This window comes from Lynx canadensis, chromosome B1 (genome assembly GCF_007474595.2).
Source record: "Lynx canadensis isolate LIC74 chromosome B1, mLynCan4.pri.v2, whole genome shotgun sequence".
In the NCBI taxonomy this organism is placed as follows: domain Eukaryota; kingdom Metazoa; phylum Chordata; class Mammalia; order Carnivora; family Felidae; genus Lynx; species Lynx canadensis.
In genome coordinates this window covers 167,416,378-167,431,367 of record NC_044306.2, presented here as the reverse complement: position 1 = coordinate 167,431,367, position 14,990 = coordinate 167,416,378, and the positions used below count along the sequence as shown (strand labels likewise).

The window sequence follows — 14,990 nt, the reverse complement described above, 5'->3', positions numbered from 1 at the left end:
TTTATTTTATCTCCATTTGCCTGTCTTCTTTTTTTTTTTTAATTTTTTTTTTCAACGTTTATTTATTTTTGGGACAGAGAGAGACAGAGCATGAGCGGGGGAGGGGCAGAGAGAGAGGGAGACACAGAATCTGAAATAGGCTCCAGGCTCTGAGCCATCAGCCCAGAGCCTGACGCGGGGCTCGAACTCACGGACCGCGAGATCGTGACCTGGCTGAAGTCGGACGCTTAACCGACTGCGCCACCCAGGCGCCCCTCCATTTGCCTGTCTTCTATGAATATTTGTCAGTAGATTCAGAATCCATGCAGAGGGATAAAAATGGGAGAATTATTTATTGGTCCTTTCAAACACAAAATATGCTCCAGAAAATATAGATTACCATTTTTTTCCATACAGATATTCATTTGTTAAGTTTTCAGATTCAATTTTGGTAGTGCATAAAGATAATGAAATTTGAAATTCTAGTGTTCAACTGGAGGTCTCCCAAAATAAGATACATGATTATTTGCAGAGTAATTCCAAAATGTTACCTACATTAAGGTTACTGCATGGGATCAAACATACAATATTGCCTATTCCCTGCAACATTCATAGGAGGATAAGTATGGACTGTCCTCTTCCAGGGCATCTACTGGTAGGACAAGAAAAGTTCTGGACATGTCAATATCTCCTTCTATCAGAACACCATGAGCAATCCATTACTTCAGATCTTTAAACAATAAGGTCCCCTAAACATTTATAAATTTGTGAATTCAACCTTCCATAGTTATGCATGTCTTGTGAAATTTTATCAAAATTATGAGCAACTGATACCAAATATCACACGGAAGGACAATTTCTTGAAAAAATCTAGGAACTTCCCCAATGCATAGGCATCAAAACGATGTTTAACATCACCACGTTTTTCTGAGATGGACATAAAAGAGGAACAGACATGTCTGCCACACAGAGAGCTGAAGTGAGATACAAAGACAATCTGGAAGGCAAAAGAAAGACTCTCCAGATTCACTATAGCACTGCATTGAGCACCAAAACAGAAACATAAATGGCTGGAGAAAAAGCAGCCAAGTGAGGAATCTGATATATAGTCAAGAGAAACCCAAATTATTTTCAGTATGCATAACTGGACTATTCTGAACCCATGAGGTGAGACTGCATTTAAAAAGGGGCAATTTGGTGTAGTGATTGTGGGGTGAATGGCACTTTGGGGAAGACTTCTAGGGCTTGAATTCTGAATATAATAATTTTTAGTTGACCTTAAGTAAATTTCTCAGCTTTTTCTTTTCTTTTTTTTTCTTTTCTTTCTTTTTTCTTTTTTGCTTGTTTGTCTGAGAGAGAGGAAGTGTGTGTGTGTGTGTGTGTGTGTGCGCGCACGCGTGTGAGCTGGGGCGGGGGGCAGAAGGAGAGAGAGAGAATCTCAATCAACCTCCACACCCAGGGCCCAGCCTAACGCAGGGCTCACTCTCACATTCATGAGATCATGACTCCAGCCAAAATCAGGAGTTAGATGCATTTAATGGACTGAGCCATCCAGGTACTCCAAATTTCTCAGCTCTTTATGGCTCTCTTTCCTCCTCTTGAATCGGGATAATACAGAGTTTAGTACATAAGGTTCTTGCTAATATTTAATGTAAATTACTTAAAACAATGATTTCACACACGGTAAGCATACTATAATATTATGGTCATAATAATAAAGGAAAGACTTCATAGCATTTTTATTTTTTAAAATTTTATTTATTTATTTATTTTTAGAGAGAAAGAGGCAGAGAGAGGGAGAGAAAGAATCCCAAGTAGGCTCCACACCATCAGTGCAGAGCCTGATGCAAGGCTCAAACTCACAGAACTGTGAGCTCATGACCTGAGCGGAAACTGAGATTTGGATGCTTAACCAACTGAGCCACCCAGGCACCCTCTTCTCAGCATTTTTAAAAGGGGGCAACAGGGCTTTTGCAAACATTCCAATTTACAGGGATTATAAGACACAGCCATGCAATGCCTCCTCTGGAAGATGTGAACATTTTATAGACATAGTTTTATTTTTGAAGAAATTTCTTCATGTATAGAGACTGCCAGTTCTAATACCAATATTCCAAGTCGGAAAAAGTCTCTAGCTTCTGGAAAGCTAATTTATTCTAAATATTCATATTATTAGCTCATTTGCAGAATTTGAATCAGTTAATCAGTTTCTGTTTCATGAAACATCTGGCCCACTCAAAACTTGGGACACCAGTTGAGTTGTTTTTTTCCTATTTCAGTGGCCACTCTTTCTCCGTCTCCTTTGCTAGTCCCTCTACATCTTTAATCTTCCTGAGCAATGCCGTGCCCTAGTTTAGCACCACTCTGTTCCCTTCTCTTTACTCCCAAGGTAATCCCATCCAATCTCGTGACTGTAAGTATCACGTATATCGCCTGAAAATTGCAAGCTACATTCCATATACAGCTGCTTCCCCAGAAATCCCAACGTGTATGTGTAACTGCCTCCTTAACATTTTCATCTGGATTGGTTAATAGACACCTCATGTTTAAAGTTTCAAAACAGAACTCTTGATCTCCATTATCCTACGAAACAAAACAAAAAATCTTGTATCTTTTCTCCATCTCATCAAGTGACAACTTTATCCTTCTGAGTTAAAGTAAAAAAATCTTGGAGTTATACTTGACTCCTCTTTTTCTCTAAAACTCCACATCTGGTCTATCAAAATACCCTGGAATCACCATTTTCAAATTACTTCCAGGATCTGGTAACTTCTGATTTGCTTCACCATAAACTTTTTCCTTAATTATTGCAATTACTTGTAACTAATTTCCCTGCTTCCACAACTGTTCTCTTATACTTAGTCCTTCATTCAGAAGGATAGTGGTCTCACTGAAAACATTAAGTCATATCATTATCACTCCTGTGGATCAACACTTTTCTATCACATTCTCACACTCATTCAGACAAAAAAAAAAATACGCTACAACCTTTAAATGTATTTAGAATTCCAGATGATCTGAACCCTAATTACAACAACTTCTCCTACCTCTTTTAACCCTTCTTAATTTTACTACAAACACTACTGTTCTCCTTGCTGTTCCATGCACATCTCAGAGCCTTTATTCCTGCTATTGCCTCTGACAAAGCACTCTCCAGATATCTGCATGACTTTCTCCTTGAACACTGTTGATTTCTATTCAAATGTCACCTAATGAGTGATGTTTCCCTTGTATACTGCGTACACTAAAACCTTCCCACCATCCTGACCCTCTCTACCAAGTGATCTGCTTCACTTCTCTATATTTTATTAGTTACCACTTAATATGTTATATATTTACTTATTTTATAGTGTTGCCCCAACTAGAATGTAAGCTCCAAGAGGACAAAGGGTGTTTGATTATCCAATACTATAACCTAAACTCTTGTTTAGCATGCATTCTTCTTTTATTTTTTGTATTTTTTAATTGAAGTACAGTTGACACACAATAGTACACTAATTGCAAGCATACCACATGATTTAACGCCTGTATATGATTTGCTATGCTCAACACAAGTGTAGCTACCTTCTGTCACCATGCAACGCTATTACAATACCATTGACTATATTCCCTATGTAGTACCTTTTATTCCCATGTCATATTCATTCCAAAACTGGAAGACTATATCTCCCACTCCGCTTTACTCATTTTGTCCAACCTCTATATACCTCCCACCCTTGTGCATTGTTGGCAAGAATCTAAATTGGTATAGCCACTGTAGAAATAACATGGCGCTTCTTCAAAAAATTAAAAATAGATATACCATATGATCTCATAATTCCACCCCTAGGTATTTACCCAAAGAAAATGAAAACACTAATTTGAAAAGACATATGCACCTCTATGCTTATTGCAGCATTATTTACAATAGCCAAGATATACAAGCAGCTTGTGTCATTGAATGATGAATGAATAAAGATGTCATATGTATATATATGTATACACACACATACAAACACATACACACACACACACACACACACACACACTATGGAATGCTACCTAGCCATATATAAAGGATGAAATCTTACTATTTGTGACAATATGGGTGGGACTGAAAGGTATACTAAGTGAAATAAGCCAGACAGAGAAAGACAAAATACCATATGATTTCACTTAGATGTGGACTCTAAAAAACAAAACAAATGAATCAACAAACAATAAAAAGCAGAATCAGACCTGTAAACTCAAAGCTGAAAAATAGCATCTGGCATATAAAAGACAATAAATAGTTGTTTATGGAATAAATGAAATATATATATATATATTTATATATATATATATAAATATATATATATATATAAATATATATATATATATATATATATATATATATATATATCCTCCCTGGTGTCTACAATGCATTTGAATTAGTCTTCAAGAATTAGGCCAAAATCTCATAAATTCATGGCTAAGTTCATAGTTACAGGTCTATGATCTAAACTAAAGTCATACAAATATAGGTCAACATGTGAGAGAAGGTTACATTCTAAATGGGAAACCTATAAATATATATCATGACATCTGGAAAGAAATAATAATCATGGGCACTCTTAAAAGCATGGTAGAGGCACCTGGATGGCTCAGTAGGTTAACTGTCCAATTTTGGCTCGGGTCATGATCTCACAGCTCATGAGTTTGAGCCCTGCATCAGGCTCTCTGTTCTTTGCGGTCAGTGCTTGGCCTGCTTTGAATCCTGTGTTTCACTCTCTCTCTGCCCCTCACCCCCACACACACACACTTTCTCTCACCCTCTCTCTCTTCCTCTCTCAAAAATAAACATTTAAAAGCATGGTAAGGAATTCCCTGCAACAGAGGATTGGTATTCAAATGAGGGCTCTGCTTCCTAGAGAAGCCCTATCACCAATGAACCATCTGTTTTCCATCTACATGTGCAAAATGCCATTGATTGGTTCAATGCTAGATGGCTAGATTTTTTGTCTGTGGTCTGAGTGTGACAAGTATTCCTGCATCTGTAACTACACTGTATTAAAAATATATTCGTTAACAATAGTATACTTGAAATTTGTTAAGAAGATAGATTTTGTTTTAAGTTTATTCATTTATTTTGAGAGAGTGAGAGAGTGAGCATAAGATGGGAAGGGGCAGAGATAGAAGGGGAGAGAGAATCCCAAGCAGGCTACAGGCGATCAATGCAGAGCCTGACATGGGGCTCAATCTCAGGAACTCTGAGATCATGACCTAAGCCCAAATCAAGAGACGAACACTTAACTGACTGAGCCACCCAGACAACCCAAGAGGATAGGTCTTTCTCTTTTTTTAAGTTTATTTATTTATTTTGAGAGAGACAGAGACAGTGCAAGTGGGGCAGTGCCAGAGAGAGAGAGACTGAGGATTGCAAGCAGGCCCTCTGCTGCCAGTGTAGGAGCCCCACATAGGGGTTGAACTCATGAAACTGTGAGATCATGACCTCAGCTGAAACCAAGAATTAGACACTTAATGGACTGAGCCACCCTGGTGTCCCAAAAGGATAGATCTTAAATGCTCTCAACACGTACACACACACATACACACACACACATAGAGAAAAGGAAAGAGTAAAGGAAAAAGAAAAAGAAAAAAGGAAAAGGAAAAGGAAAAAAAGAAAAAGAAAAAAAGTAACTCTGAGGTGATGGATATGTCAATTAGCTTGATTATGCTGATCACTTCACAAAGTATGTATATATCAAAACACCAAGTGGTGCACCTTAAATATATACATTTTTGTCAATTACACCTCAATAAAGCTGAAAAAAGCATTTCTTGCTGTAAGAATTATTCTTCCTATCTAAGCAAGATGGAATACTGTACTTAGAAAGAATCTACATGTCTCATGTCTTAAATTATTTATATTAATTACCACTTTATAGATTATTTCCATTGTCCATATTCTTAATGCAGAAAATGAATTTTCTGACACTGTCGTATGCTGCTAGAATGGCATTGTGTGTACTGGTTTAGAAGCACTGACTTCCAGTGTTTACCTCAATAGTTTGGGTATAATTGTGCATATCACAAAGCTGAGTGTTATTAGAAAATCCAAGGCTTAGCACATAATTTGCAGAATTCCCATTATAGAAATTTGCCATAATTTCCATTTTGCAAAACATCAAATGTCAAGACATTTATACAAGTTTTTCCTCTTTCACATTTTAATTAAATTGTAGAGCAATTGATGTTAGTTCATATTCACTGCCAATTTAAGACCTAAAGCTTTAGTATTTTATTAAAATCCTTTCTACTAAAAAATGAACAAATAACACACTGAATAAGAGATAAGGCATTTCTTTTAATTATATGCACAATTTTAAATACATGTTAGATAACAGAATGGATACTGATACTGAAAGGGTATATTGCAGTGAGAAGTCATTGTAAAGAACACTGGCTGGATGGAATCAGGAAATCATACTATAGTCCCAAAGCTGTGACTTTCTAGAATATAATGCTGACCAAGTCACTTATTCTGTCTCACTGGAAAAATGAGGGCACAAGGCAAGATCATTATTATGATCTTTCTGAGCTCTGAAGTCCAGTGATCATGAGAACATTGTTGATCATGAGAATGTTATAAATGTTAGAAATTAACTTTAAAATTTTTAAACATAAGCTAGGATAAAGACTGAAATAGACGTGTCGTCTTTCAATGACCCTTCCTCCCATAAAAATACTTCCGTAGGTGTTTTTGTTACTTTCATTTAATCCCATTTGATTTCTGATTGTTGGATATGGCTTCAGGCTGTGGCTGCCAAACCTGGTTGACTAGAAGTCTTTGAAGAACACTTCAAATTTCTGATTCCAGATCCCTGTCATGAATTACTTAACCGAAGTCTCTTGGAACAATGGCTGAGAATTTGGATTTTTCTTTAAAAAATGTATTTCTATACAGTTTCAGTAATACAGGGTTGGAAAATATTGCCAAGATTCTAGCCCTTCCTCAATGCATTTCTATACTATATTGACAAGGCTTTTGCATAGGGAAGAAAAAAGTAGAAGAAAATAAGAAAATGAAAGAAAGAGAGACACCCTTGCTATACAGAATAATAGATCTTTAATTGCAGAAGCTGAGGACATTTGGACACACTTTGGAGTTGATATCTACAAATGGGAAGATCTGTGTAGTTTTCTCTCAAACTGAACCATGTAGACTGCCATCTTTCTAAATACAAGCTCCCTTTATTAAACAGCATAGCAGAACTTGTGTGTGTGTGTATTTAAGAGAAGTATGGTTTTTAACATTCAACTAAAATATGTACCTCTACACAATTTTAGAAAGTAATCTTCTAAAATGAGGAAATAGAAACCCCTTGAAGTTAACGTAGGCCATGCTAAAGTACCACTACATGTACAAAACTGCCTTTTCCTAGACGTTTATTGTTTGGTTATGTTTTTATATTATTAGCAAAGCATTAACACATATCACTCTCCTCCTATAAATACATTTTATATTGAGATACAAAACAATTTTTTTCAAGTGGTTGCCTGTTAACTTTGGGTTCAGTATTGAAAGCCCTTGGTAGGTACCAAATAACTCAAATAATTCAGTTTTAAACAAAGGGGTGAAAAAAGGAGGAATCCAGAGGTATGTTTGAATCTACCATAACAAATGAAAAAGTGCCTTAGAGCAGCTGGGAAGAAGAAAGCAAGGCCAAAACCAGCTTTTAATCACATGTGTGAAAGTCACAAGTTGAAACATACTATCTAGACCCTCATTCTGCCAGAACTTTCCCTCTTAAAGCCTAGCTTGAGGCCAGAACTACCAAGAAGTACAGGCACATTCTACAACATTCTATATTTACTAATTCATAAAGGACTCAAATTGTAACTAGCCCAGAGTCTCTACCATGATGCATATCATTAGAAAAGAATTCAAAATATGCACCTCCTTAATCACAATAAAGTGGGAACATTCCAAATGTTAAATAATGGATTATTAATATATTATGGCACAAATACATTCCCAAATATTATGCGACATTTAATGGTATTTAAAAAATAATTAATGGAATAACAGTCATGATATAATAAGTGCAAATATACAAAGTTATAAAACAATATATATAATATTGTAGCATTTGGTAATACTATGTACATAAAGCCCCCTTGCTCTGTGCTCCTCCCCTGCTCTCTCTCTCTCTCTCTCTCTCTCTCTCTCTCTCTCAAAAATAAATAGGGGCGCCTGGGTGGCGCAGTCGGTTAAGCGTCCGACTTCAGCCAGGTCACGATCTCGCGGTCCGTGAGTTCAAGCCCCGCGTCAGGCTCTGGGCTGATGGCTCGGAGCCTGGAGCCTGTTTCCGATTCTGTGTCACCCTCTCTCTCTGCCCCTCCCCCGTTCATGCTCTGTCTCTCTCTGTCCCAAAAATAAATAAAAAACGTTGAAAAAAAATTAAAAAAAAAATAAATAAATAAATAACAATAAACAAATACACACATACATACATAAAGAGTATAAGGTCACCATTTGTAACTTAAATACATATGGGTTCATACACAGCATTCTTTTGGGTACTCCCCCTTCTGTATTGATCTGATTTGCATTTTTTAGCCATCTTCTCCATTAGGATTTATGCTTCTCTGAAGGAAGACGGTCTTATCTTTTATAACTTAGTAGGCAATGCACCAACTGTCATAATACAGGCAGGAAATAAATGCATGATAAACAAAACCACAAAATAAAAATGAAAATGTATTTGTTTACATCAAATAATAATAATATTATTTTAACAACTTTTAGATATTCAGCTATTAATTTAATTTCTTAATCTTAGAGCTTAAACTTCTTACTTATGGGGCAAATGAGCACACTGGATCAAAGAAGCATAAAGATGAGAATAACATTTGTTCGTTTATAATTTTATATTTACTAGTGTTCAATCAAAAAGTTCCTAAATTTTATATTGTTTTTAAGACAAAGCTTATGAAAATAAATAGATTTTAGACTAACAAATGCCAAAAAATTAACATAATATGCAGAATTTAAAAAATTAAAACCATGGAAACAAGCCTTAAAATATCGTACAAACCAAACAAATAAACTTAAAATTGCTAAATATAAATACATTTCTTCAAGTACGTTAGTTCGTCATGGCCAAAAAAACAAAAACCCTTTATCTTCCTCTCCATTAGCATATCCAGGTCAATTATCCAAATACAAATATATGTATCTTGTTTCTATGCTTTTGTTGTTTCAGTTTCATAATTCCTCAACTTAATGTACTTGGCAAGGAGTGACTAATTCCTGTTAATATAGCAAAAGGAATAAACAGGGTTTCTTTGATATGTTGAAGCTATGCCTAAAGCATTATCTCCTGGAATCTAGAAGCAACAGGGACAAAAAAGAGAGGGAATGAGAGAGAGAGAAGGAGAAAAATCAGTTGAATATTAGCACCAATTGCATGAAACATACTGAAGAAATATATTCCTTGCAGTGGAAGAAATTCTTCAAGAAAAAGCTCTATCTGAGCACCAGCTTTCTCAATATATTTAGAATGTTTAGACACAAGTTATATGCATGGGGAGTTTATTATCAAAAATGAGTCTGATAAGATAAAGTAATGAAAGACTTAAAAGTTAGCTCTCACCATTTTCACATAGATTATTAACTATAATCCCTAACTCCTCAACCCCCTCTCCCCCCTCGATACACACATTTGATACTTGGGTGTTCCACTTAAATGAGTAGAACAAAATTTGATTGCTGGGAAAATCCCTTATTTCTGGTCCATAATGAATCATGTTTATTACTTTTGTGGTTCCACATATACTTTTGTTTAAGAGTATTTTTTTTTCTTTTATGGGGAACATTTGGATTTTCCTTTTCTGGTAAAAGGAGTCTGTAAGGGAGCATTATTTTTAAATATGTCTATACTGATCAGAAAGAAAGCATCCTGATTCTTGCTAAGTTTACTCAACTCTGTTTGTGTCCTGCTCACCCCCTTGTAGTCATCTCCAGCAGGTAGTTATTTTGCAATCCAGTCTGGCTGGCGCTCTAGCTACTTTCTAACTCGCACTCCTCAGGACAGGTGCCCTTACTCCTCCGCTCTGTCTCCATTACCAAGACCAATCTCCATTTAATGCAGGAAGAATCTATTCAGCTTCAGCTCTATATCCTAAGACTGTGTGATGTACTACTCTGGCAGTTAGAATGATATAAAGTAAGTTTTTCACACATGAACTAGGACCTCATTCTTTACCTATATATTTTTTAAGTTTTTATTTAAATTGTGTTCAGTTTGTTCTCTGTAGTAAGAGTCTGTTTCTTGCTTTGTCTTCCTCTTCTTTTTTTCCTTTGCTCATTTGTTTTGTTCTCGAATTCCACATGCAAGTGAAATCATGTGATATTTCTCTTTCTCTGACTGACTTATTTTTCTTAGCCTTAAGGCCCTACCCTCTAGGTCCATCCATGTTGAGTCTGTTTCTCTGGCCCAGGGTATCAAAATACTAATCTCGGTTATCTCTTAATATTGAACTATATAAGGATGCACCGGTTTCTATAAGTAAAGTCACATCCAAATTATACCTGTAATTTTCTTTCCTTTTTTTTTTTTTTGCCTCAGAAATATTTGGAAAGTTTTATTTAAATGGTTTGTATTCCCTTTTATTCCCTTTTTTCTCAACACCAAAAAGAGAAAATAAGTTACTGCCATTCCAAACAGGAGTGTCGCTTCAGAGAGCAGTGGGCATGCATGTTAAGAGCTGGGCAGTGCCTGCTTCTCCAGGCTGCTCTTCCCAGCCCTGCCACTCTGGGGTTGGATGGCCAGTCCCAGGAGTTCACTCATCCCTGGGCCTTGGAAAGTGAGGGAGCAAACTGCCCATCCTGCAGAGAAGGATTTTCTCTTCCCTGCAGGTTGGGACATGAGTATGGTGAGAGCTGGTGGTTCTAGAGGTGAGGGGAGTGGAAAGGTCAGATCCGAAATGTTCCATGGGATCTCCAGGGCTTCCAGGTCTGGAGAAATATGTTTGCTAGGAATATAAGATGCTTTGAAAATTTCTGCAGTCTGTATTCTCTGACTACCCAAGAGAAACCTACTCTGTTGGTCAAAGGGGCAGCAGGGAGGGAGGGGAGCAAAAGCTGGAGGCCAGGAACTGGTCTGGCCCCAGTGAAAAATTCCAAAGGAGAGTGAGGCAGGCAGCAGTCTTTGGTTTCCTGGGTGCTCTTCCTGGCAGCTGTAGAGGCTGTGAAGCCTCCCGCCTACCCGGTTCTTGAGGTGTGCTCTCCCAGGCAGTGGGCAGCACTGAGAGAGGAAGACTGGCCATCTGTCACAGGCTGGTGGGGGCCCAGGCCCTGGGCCTTCAAAATAAAATGCCCAGGGGAGCAGGACCAGCAGAAGGAGCAGAAGGCTTGGAGAGGATCTGCTTCTCCAGCTCGCCAAAGCACAGTGGTCGTGGTTGTTACCGACGCAGGCCACATAAACCATTGTGTGGGGAAAGTAGTTCTGCTTATGATTGCCATGCAGCAGGTGGGGCCCTTGGCGAAGACCGCTACCTCTTCCCTGCCATGGGTCTGAGGGCACAGGGGCACGGCAGATTGAGCCTGGTGTTTGTTGTGAGTATAATCCACTATGGAAACATTCTCTTACTCACGCCCTACCACCTTGTAGCGAGGCCCATTGCCACACAGGATGGCAGCGGAGGGCTTCTGGTCCGTGTCGCTCGCCATGGGGGCCAGACCAAAGATAGAGTCGCCACAGGGGTTGGAGGTTGTATCCGCCCAAGGTGAAGATGTGGGAGTGGTCCTCAGTGAAAAAGGTGAGCTTGTTTTCCAGGGAGATCATGGTGCCTGCCTGCGCAATTCCCCAGCCCATCTCCACTGCCTGGTGCAGTGCCTGCTTGGTCTTTCCCTCCAAACTATACCTGGAATTTTCACCTATGACTGTTTCTGTACTTATTCCCCTTGTGCTTACCCTCCTGTTAGATACCCATAACGTCATCCTGGATTGCCTAGAACTCTTAGTGATTTCCATTTGAGTCAGAGAATTGCTACACGTGTTGAATGCTGTCTTAGCTATCAGAGGGTAAGCTGGTATTGTTACATTATCCTGAGATATTTATTCAGAAGAGTAACAACTCATAATTTTCCCAAAGCCCCCAAAATGAAGAGGTTAAAACACATTTTAATTCCAGGCTAATAACCTCTTTTAACATTATTTTTCCTTTAATTCCAATTGTATGTTTTTGTTCTCTTTCTTTTTAAGGTTGTTTATTATTATTCAGGTTTTTTTTTTTAAATTTTAACTCCAGTATAGTTAATATATGGTGTTATATTAGTTTCAAGTGTACAATATAGTGATTCAACAATTTTATACACTGTTGTGCTCATAAATTACTCAGAGTTTTAATTAGAGCACAAGTAGTTGAACAGCCTTTATCCAAGTTACTTTATTTTTGTTCAGTCTTCATTAATGCCTCTGTTACTCATTTTGAATTTAAATATAAACTATAGAAATAATCTATTTATTGACTAATTTCTTCAGTGGTCAATTACTGAATATCCTAAGTTTTGATAGTGAAACCAAAATTGAAACCATTAATCTAACCATGAAAAAAAAAAAAAAAAGGAAAAATATATCTTACTGTAGAATAATGTTTTAGGTCTTCTCAGTAATTTACAGAGATACCATTTTATATAGCCAAGCTGAAAAAGAAATAACCGTTGTACATGAAACCAAATTTTGGCTAATTAAAACAAATAAAACCATTAAACTATTACATTAATTTTGTTCCTTACCAGTAACTTAAATTTGTGAGTAGTTAACAGGGGGAAAAAAAGAACACCCTCTCCTCCTACTTGCTTAATTACACTCAAGTCTGCTTGCTCAGTGACACTCACATTCAAAGAAATTTTGTTCATTTTATGAAAACTGAATTCTAATTTTCCTGCATTGTTTAGTTAAAACAGACTTCCAGGTAAACTGCTTCTTATTAATCCTCAGTATGACAATGTTTCCCTTTTAATAAACATTATCAATTATTCCATGTGTTTTTTTTTTCCCTCGTATGTGCTTTTAGTATCACCAGTTTAAATAGCAACTTCATTTAATTAGCATTTTAAAAAACTATCACTGGCCAGGGTTACAAGTGTGTAGTTTGCCCTACTGGGAAAACTAAATCTTTAATCCTATGAAACTTTTATACACAAAAACACTATAGAAGCCTCTCAGTAGCCATTCTTGTCAAAACATCTCTGGAATACTAACAAAGCCTTAAATCCTATTTCTCTTTATTTTAATGACCACATTTTTAAATATTTATTTTTTTTAATTTTTTTTAATGTTTATTTGAGACAGAGAGAGACAGAGCATGAATGGGGGAGGGTCAGAGAGAGAGGGAGACACAGAATCTGAAGCAGGCTCCAGGCTCTGAGCTGTCAGCACAGAGCCCGACGCGGGGCTCGAACCCACGGACCGTGAGATCATGACCTGAACCGAAGTCAGACGCTTAACTGACTGAGCCACCCAGGCGCCCCAATGACCACATTTTTAAAATGAATTCAACAAATTGAAAACAAGAGCCCAAGACAAAACACACACAGTTCAGAAAACGTAGCCTTCCATAAACTGCAGTAGGGTTGTTTTCTTTAAGCATTGGTTAATTAGAATTAAACATTATGTAAGATTCTCCTAAGGAGAAAATGAGCATTTTGGTAATCAAATTTACATAATGTTGATACACACCAAGTATATAGAATGCTTCATCTTTACAAAAATCAACTATTTGTTTAGGAATTCGATTTGGGCAGAGCTAATACTCAAAAACTTATTAGAGCTTCCTTTTTCCTTGGTTTCTTTGCCACTGTTTTATCTTCTTTTTGTTGCCAGCTTTGATGTTTCATTTACTACCTCAACTTCATTTTTCAGGTCTTTCAATGTATGTGTTCCTTATGGTCTGATATTTATTCCTTCTTTCCTTCTCTTTAAGATTGTTTTTCCCATCTCTCAGAGGTTTAGCTAATTTCTGACAAATACTTGTTCTAGCTCTTTTTCCTGAGAGTTAGCTCCTCATTTCGGATTCTCACATTCAACTTCTTTCCACAGCCAATTCATATTCATTTGCAACAAGGAGACAAGGATGTCAGTTATGGTGTGGCCAAAATACTGTCAGTACAGTAGTCAATGCAGGCAGCTGTGAAAGCTAATGACAATTGCGTGAACATCATATTAAGTGAGAGAAAACCTGGGGCTCACAGTAATACTGTAGGAATCAGCAGACACAGGCAATTGTTAGGCATGATGGTTATTCAGATAAAAAAGTGGTTAAGATCTATAATAAAGACATGATTTGACTGTTGTACTAATGGATAAATGAAGTAAGAGAGTAAATCAGCAGTCTTAAGAATTATCTTTAGGTGGTGTTATGGGCTGAATTGTGTCACCCTAAAATTTATATGTTAAAACCCTAAGCCCTACTCCCTCAGAATATGAATTTTAGATTGCCCCAGAATAGAAGATCTGTTGCCCAGATTAAAGCAACCTCTCAAGTGGTCTCTCTAACTCTCTTAACTGGTCTTACCCATCTTCTACACTGTTATAATGGTGATCTATTAAAATATACATCCACCTATGATACCCTCCTGATGAAAAGCTTCCAGTCATTTCTCTGATCCAAGTGGATATAATTCATGCAACACACAGCCTTCTGTTATGGCTTGGAAGACTATCTTTAATAAAGACCTTAAGCATCTTTCAGCCTCACTTCCTCACATATCACCTTATGTGCCAGTGTTATCAAACTGCTGGAAGTTCCCCTGATCCTGTTAGGTTGTTTCATTTCTCCATGACTCTGTGTGTGTGCTCTCCACTCTCCCAATAAGTCCTTTTCTTCTCTGTTTTCCCTTCAGTCCTTCTGGTTCTCTTTCCAGATTTCTACAGATAATTTTTTATGCCTTGGCATCGCTCCTACCAAACACAGCACTTCGGAATAACAGACTACACAGTCATAGATATGGAATATTCTAGCTCTAGTCCCTGAACCTG

At 37.3% G+C, this 14,990-nt stretch overlaps 1 protein-coding gene across 1 annotated transcript in view; it reads right to left on the bottom strand.

Annotated features, from left to right (window-relative positions):
* Positions 1-14,990, bottom strand: part of GABRG1 (gamma-aminobutyric acid type A receptor subunit gamma1) — a 67,419-nt gene that overhangs the window by 27,530 nt on the left and 24,899 nt on the right. The gene's annotated exons all lie outside the window — the stretch shown is intronic.